The sequence below is a fragment of the Lathamus discolor genome, chromosome 13, assembly GCF_037157495.1.
Source record: "Lathamus discolor isolate bLatDis1 chromosome 13, bLatDis1.hap1, whole genome shotgun sequence".
Lineage (NCBI taxonomy): Eukaryota > Metazoa > Chordata > Aves > Psittaciformes > Psittacidae > Lathamus > Lathamus discolor.
The window spans coordinates 6,819,791-6,826,317 of NC_088896.1; the positions used below are offsets into that span (position 1 = coordinate 6,819,791).

Sequence of the window (6,527 nt, forward strand, 5' to 3'; positions counted from 1 at the left end):
CCCGCGGGTGGGCTCGAAGCCTTGGGCTGGCAGCGGGACCCGTCGGGTGCTCGCCACGCACCCCAGGTCGTGGTTAAGGCCGTGCGGGGAGCGCCTTTCTCACCGCGGCGATTCTGCCTTGGCCCCGGTGCCCGCCACCCATGGGACATCAGCGCTAAGCGGGCGGCTTTTCACTGCCTCTCTTTCAGTGCTTCGCTGCCCTCAGCAGCAGCGCTGGTTTTAACACGCGGGTTGAGTTAGGGCCTGGGGTGCCATCACTGACAGCACCGTGGCAGAAGTGGCGGTTACGGGGAGACCGTACCCGTCCAAACAGCTCCTGATTATCCATCACTATAAGTGACGCTTCAGAGCGCAGCGAAACAGAGCTAACGCCTTCCTGCCAACCCGCTGGGACAGCTGAGCCCCACAGGCCTCTCCGTTTCCGTAAGCGAGTGCCCAGCATCCCTGCAGCCGCCCTCCCTCCGAACACAGAGCACACGAGCAGCGGCCACATCCTGCGCAGGATCACAGAATGGTTCGGGTTGGAAGGGACCTCAAGATCACCCAGTTCCAAGCCCTGCCCTGGGCAGGGACACCTCACACCAGACCTTGTCGCTATGGCAGAGGTGACGCAGTGACTCGGTGGTGGTTTCTGGCACCGATCACACGCTGCTGGCCTCACACCACAGCCTGAGCAAAAGCCTTGCCCGGCTCGGACCCAAGGACACAACAGTCCTGTGAGAACCAGTTTGATTCCCAACACAGGGAATGGTTTGCAAACAAGATTTACCCAGGGACAACTGCAAACCAGGCGGGCGGCCTGCAGCTGGGCACTGCTGTGCCCGACATCTCTTTAGCTCTCAGTAAAACCATCGTAAATGATCACCCACGATCCCTTCTGTAAAGCAGAGGCACACCAGTGCATAGACCTGGCGACGCGTTATAGGACACGGAACGCTGTCTTGCACACCATAAAAGCTTTAAATCTCAGCTTCTTAAGTCCAGCAAACCCCAATAGGCAGATACAGAGGCAAAACAGCCTCTTCCAACGGTGACCTGTGTCAGACCGCTGGGGAAAAGCTGTTTAGGAGCAGGAGGGCTGAAAACGTCAAAGCGGGCCCTGCTCCATCCGCACAACTGCGCTGTGCCACTAGATGTCAGCGCGGAACAGGCGGAGGAGCGCGCAGCGCGGCTTTGTGCTGCCATTGTAAAACGCCTTTGAATTCGCCTGGGCACCTCCATAGCGTGCGTCCATAGCGCGGCTCCGATCCTGCGGGTGCCGAAGCCCTGCGCGCTGCAAAGGGACATTGTGCAGTGTTGCGAGCACAGGCGCGGGGGAGCCCTGTGCAATGAGCTGGTTCCCGCAGGATTATGGGGCTTTTCTGCCTGTTTTTCTCCCCCCTCTATTTCTTTAGGCTCTCTCCCCTCTCTTTTAGGCTCCTTTCCCAAGGCCGCACCAGGGCTTTTAAGGACTCGAAGGCGGCGGGTGATGCACTGAGGTGGTCTCTCTCACGCTCTCTCGGGATGAGTATCCCACTGTGTCGTGCTCGTGCCAAGCCCTGTTAAATGCCCCTCGGGTTCACCATTGCTTGGTTACACAATGTACTTCTCCCTGCAGTCATAAGATTTCCTCCCGCAAGAAAGGCTGTGTGGAAGAGGATTAGCAGCGAGTTCACTTGACTCAAACTCCCTGCTGCCGCCATCAGCCTTCCTGCTCGTGCCTCGGCCCTGTTGCACGCACCAAACCCGAGCGAAACCAAGGACGTGCTCTTTCCCTGCTCCTTCCCTTTCCCGCATGGCTGCTGGGTTTGTGCCCCCATGATGCCTATACCTATGTAGGGCACAATGTGGATAGATCACCCTACCAAGAGCATGGGCTGTGCGGATGCGGATGCAGATGCGGTGCAGGTGCTGGTACAGGGCCATCCCGTTTGGAAGATGTTGGGGATCGCACCCAGTCCCTTTGCCTTCAGTAGGAGTACACAGAGCTCCGAGCCACAGCCAGAGTTTGGATGGAGCTCAGATCAGTGCTGGTGTGTTTGCTCTGTGACTTGCACAGTGCATTTACAGGAGCTCCCTGTACCCTCACCACCGAGGGGGAACTGCATCCACTGGGCATCACTGGGAGCACTGGGCATGGCTGGCAGCACAGAGCCACGCCTGGACATCCTCCTGCTGCCTGAAGGAACCACAAGGAATAGCTGGGCCGTTCTTTGTCCTCAGAGCAAGTGAGCCAGATTGTATTGGTTTAGTTTTAATATCTGTCTTTCTGCAGGCTTCCGGCTGTGACTGAACCTCTGCATTGGTTCTCTTCTCCTTTTTTGGAGAAACCATGGTCTGTGTTTGCTCTTTGCTCCTGTTTTTTCAGGCTGATGAAATTTGCCACTCTCTTTGCATTTCGGGTTTCCTTTAACCAAGTTCTCAGTCATTGAAAACTATTCTTGAACATCTTTTAAAAGGCTTCATCCCCAGTTACACGGTGCTGCAATCGAACTGAAGCACCCAGTCCTCACGCAGCCCACCAGAATAACACTGCTGGGAGTTTCAACCAACCCTGCACTTCTGGAAGGGTGTGAGAAATAAGATGTAGGGACAGTCAGAACCTTGAACCTCATACTTCAGGCACAGACAGAGATTTAAAGCTGTTATGGCATTAAGGCTCTGGGAAATGGCAGGACTGGTGGAGAATAAAGATGGAATGAATTAGAAGTCAAGCTAAATATTCACCTAGGTGTAAACTCATTTAAGCTGCTCTCTTTGAGCCTTCCAATGAGTGTGTGAATGCAGAGGGGATGATCTCAAAAGGGGAAGGCAAAGCCACAAGGGAGGACTGATTTATATTACACCAGGTTTTGTGCTGGCCCCATGGAAGTCTCCCTGTGTGAGAGTCTGTAGGCGAATTAGGTTCAGTTTGAAGCTCCACGTTTTCAAGTCTGAGCCTGCGTCACCCAACGCTCGCTTCATGCCTATGGGACAAAACACGCAGCACAGGGTTCACCTCGTCCTGGGTGAACAACACAGACAAGTCATCCTCTGGAGGTGCCTGCTGTGTCCTGCCTGCTGTTACGGGAGCTAAAGGTAACCCAGGAGCTTTGAACCCAGTAATTCCCAGCTCTAGTGCCAGGCAGGAAGCTCTACCAGAACTTCTCTGTTCTTGATGAGATAAATAGATCCTTCCATTGCAAAGCTGCAGAGAACTCATCGGTCATCTTTCATTTGACCTTAAATCACAGCTCTTCTCACCAAATCACCAGCCAGGCACTGCAGTGCTGAGGGTGGTAAAGGGGGCTGGGATTTAGGACAGGTCTGAGCTACGGGGAGCATCCCTGAATCACGGAGCAAACGGCTATCCCATGGATTTTCAGCCCTGCTGAGCATCCCACGGGGGCTCATGGGGGAACTGAGTGCCTAAGAAAGGGATTCCTTAGTAGGTGTGCACATACACATGCACACAGATGCAGGATGGAGTGAGATTTGATGGGGGTGGTGTCGAAACTGGCATTGCTATTTGGGGCATGGTTATCTGCAGCCAAATCCCTACGGACATCAGGTGTGTGGCTGATTCCCGTTTGTTAATTTAACACTGTTCCTATCTGTAGGGCAAATAACTGATTTTGAACAATCAGGCCGGAGCACTGGAACCGGGGGGGGGGTGGTACATCAGCTCAGGGACTCGTGGTTAAGAAGTCCAATAGATTTTGATAACAACTGGAAATTGTTCAGTGGATTAGTGTCTAAAGCCAGTTTGGCTTCAAACTGCAAGCCTGAGCTGCAAACTTCCCCCCTTGAGGGTTGTTGCTGTTTGTGTTGCAGCTGTGGGGAGGGTCCCTAGGCCCCTGTGAGCCCAGAGATGTCTTAACCCAGGAACCTGAGCATACAAGGGGCTGCCTTTGCTTTTTCTCCAGGCATTCCTTTCTGCCTGTGCCTCCGGTCCCTCACTTGACTCTTCCAAGCCATGAAACAGGCTCATCGTGGGGACCCGGGGCAAATGTATGCAGCTGGCCTAGGGCCATGTCTTATTTAGTGTTAGGAGCCAAAGGCTTCTGTGGATCTTGTCCCAGGAGCTGACTCCCCGTGCAGGAGACCAGATCACGGCGTCTGGGTTCTCCTGAGGATGTGTTTTGGCCATCAAGGAGAAAGCCAGGAATGCAAATCATAACTTAGGGGCTGTGCCCTGTGCACTCTTCGTGGTCCTGAGACATGGGCAGTCAATTAGAAACTCCCCATTGACTTGGACGGGCTTTCAACCAGACGCTATACAACTCAACAGAGCAATTAGCAAAGCTGTAACTAAAGAGGTCTCCATGGAGATTGACAGCATCACCTCCCAGCTGGTACATTCTCTGCCTCCTATTCTAAATTTGTTCTCGCTGTCTTCCTGGCTCTGATCCACAAGGTTAGCTCAATCTTCCAACATTTGTGATACATCAAAGCAGCGAAGAGTAGGACAAAGGCAGAGGGGGCAGAGAAAGAAATAACCCCGTGCCTTAAGGAAAGCAACAGAAACTGTTCAGACATATATAGCCTGAGTTTCGAGAATGGGATTAGGCAGAGCAGCACCTCTGCCTGCCTGTCACTTGCAAATTCTTGCTAATACTTTAGGAGCTTATTGGAGGTCAGCACCAAACACCCAAACAGACTAATCTGTATTATAGACACATAATCAAAGTCACAAGGTTTTACATAATATATATTGGTGACACAAGAAGTGTTTGTTCAAATAATTTTGTCATCAAGATTAGGGGCCATGAAAGCCTCTACTGTGCGCTTAACCTGGTTTTCCATGGCCATTGGTACGCCAGATTCCTCAGGGAAACCAAGAAGGAGCTGAGAAAGTCCAAACCCAGTATATGTTCTGAAACAGCAATGGCATTAGTCTTAAAGCCATGGCAAAGTTAAAAAAAGAACTATGTGTGTGTGAGCTGGAAAGGGTCCTGCCTAAGCTGCAGCTTAAGACATGCAAACAAATGGCTGTAGGTACAGTTTCCAGGCAGGTTTGGGGTTGCAGCAGATCACACCTCGCACTCACACATCACTTCTGTGGCAATGGCAAGAAGCAGGGATTTAGGAGACAAACTGATGTCACTTGTGAGCTTTATGGTCCCCTTCGGAGGGGTGGAGGCTGTGGCACAGAGGCAGTGAGTGGTCTAGGCTCACAGTGGCAGAGGCAGGAACGGGTCCCATGTTGATCACAATTCCATATCAACAAATCTAATTGATTTTAAAAGGGAAGTAGTTGATGGAAATGTGTGGAGATGTATTAAAAGGTCTGATTTTCCACCCTGCACGGAGCTTTGTGACTGCGGAGTTGCAGAAACACTATAAAGAAACACGTGCAAACTTACAAAAGAAGAAACACCAAAGAAAAACGAACTCAAGGCCTTTTTCTCTGTGATGGGAAGAGATGGTTTGAAGGGATAGCGTGAAGATTTTCCGAGCACGCAGGTCGGCTTGTTCTCACGGCTGATGCACAGCAAAGGCAAAGGCTATGTGAGGGTTCCCCAGATCCTCCTGTACCACCGCAGGAGCTCACCCCTGTACCCCTGCACCTAAGTACCTTCACCAAAGGAGCTAATCAGGAATCCCACTGCCCTAGACTTGCCCCCAGCCAATGAGGAGAGAGCCAGAGCGTTGCCAGCCCGACATCTGCAGAAGAGCAGTCAGAACCTGGGAGGGCTGAGCTGTCCTCTGGGTTTTCCACCGTTCACATGCTGCTACCATGTGAAACCAGGGCTCAAATCACTGCAGCGGCTTTTACAGGACTCCTGAAAGCTGCTTTGTGGGAGCAGAGCTGCTGAACTGGCCTTCAGGTCAAGAAAACTCAAGCGCTGGGTGGGATTTCCAAGAGCGGTTGGCTGTAACCTCACCCCGCTCCGCTTTGAAGTCAGCAGAATATTTACCATCGACTTCAATCGGGGAGGAATCAGGCCATTACGGAGCGTTTGAAACGCTGCCTCTAACGATGCTCCCATCCCTTTGTACCTCCCTGCTCGAAGGAGCCTGCTGCGTCTGTCATTAAAACACAATCCTGGCAATTGGGTAGATAACGTGCAGGCCCTGGAGGCACGGGGAAACGATAACGATTACACCACATGAATCTCTGCCCCGTTACCTGCACTGGCTCTGCTGGCCACCATCACCTCAGGCAACTGAGGACCAAGCTGCTGTGGATAACAAAGTGCTGCATCTCAGTGAACCCTGCTGTGGTGCAGGCTGCAGGTGCTCTCTTCATACTGCAAACAATAAAAGATCAAAATGCAAACGTGTGTTGAATTCGCTGAAATCAGAAAGAGCTATAAGGAAAATGAGCCACTAATGAACACAAACATCCCAATACCAGCGCAGGCAGGGGTGGCTTGGTACCTGAAAGCTCAATGGAAGTAGATCATCACTGCTTTGCAGACATCACTTGCACTTCCAGCCAGTGTTCAGATCAGCTGCTGAATGAATGCCAGGAGAGGAGCACCCTGTTAATGCCACATATGCATTTAGTCTCCTTTGGGCATTTTGAGCGGGGTGTCCGTGGCCCAGAAGAGATTTACTCACCC

The 6,527-nt window shown here is 52.1% G+C and overlaps 1 long non-coding RNA gene across 1 annotated transcript; it reads right to left on the bottom strand.

The window, feature by feature from the left end:
• Positions 1–4,656: 4,656 nt before the first annotated feature.
• LOC136021426 (uncharacterized) lies at positions 4,657–6,448 on the bottom strand. Its single transcript, XR_010615770.1, has 3 exons — positions 6,343–6,448; positions 6,092–6,212; positions 4,657–5,190 (listed from the first exon to the last, which is right to left on the bottom strand). It is a non-coding gene; the product is annotated as an uncharacterized LOC136021426 (long non-coding RNA).
• Positions 6,449–6,527: the final 79 nt, after the last annotated feature.